Genomic DNA, 833 nt, shown 5'->3' on the forward strand with positions numbered 1-833 from the left:
AACTGTCCTTTTGGCAAGGAAGGCGGGTGGTAGGGCCTGCGAAAACCTACACCCCGTCACCGTAGGCGGAACCCCCACTGTGGGGCTCAAGGACACTGGGGCCGACAGAACACTGGTCCGCCCTGAACTGGTACCCCCTGAAAACTTTATCCCGGGAAAACTCCTGACTGTCGCCTTGGCGGGGGGTGTCCACCACTCCTTCCCAATGGCCCTGATTCCCCTCGACTGGGGTGCTGGGAGAGGGTTGAGGGAAGTGGGGGTGGATGAACATCTACCAACCAATGTTTTATTGGGGACTGATCTGGGGCGATTAGTTGCACAATTTCTCCCTGATGATCCTCCCGAATCCAAAAAGTCATGTGATACAAATGTTGTTGATCAGTCATGTGATGCAAATGTTGTTAAATCATGTGATGCAAATGTTGTTGATAAGTCATGCGACCCGAATGCGGATACCCAGAACGTAATTACAAATGTTGTGCATGGTAATAATGTGGAGATTTGTACAGGGGAACTCAGCCATGCCACGCGGCAGGGTGACGTGGCTGAGGACGACCCCAAGGTAGCAAGTGTCTGTGCTGACAGAGATGGAGGCAGACATGAGAACCACGAGGACAGTGGTCAAATGCAGCTGAGCAGTGTCACAGCGGACAGTGACACAGCCAGTAGTACCTGTCAGGCTGATGGGGAAGAGTGGTTATTCCCCGGGGAGACAGCCTTCATCGGTGCTGTCACCCGCAGTCAGAGTGCCCAGAACGCAAATGAAACCCTGCCTTCTGACACCTCTTCACCCAGAGGGATAACGGAACTGGTGATGGACCCAGAGCAGGTCC

Source organism: Anomaloglossus baeobatrachus, chromosome 4 (assembly GCF_048569485.1).
Source record: "Anomaloglossus baeobatrachus isolate aAnoBae1 chromosome 4, aAnoBae1.hap1, whole genome shotgun sequence".
Taxonomy (NCBI): Eukaryota; Metazoa; Chordata; class Amphibia; order Anura; family Aromobatidae; genus Anomaloglossus; species Anomaloglossus baeobatrachus.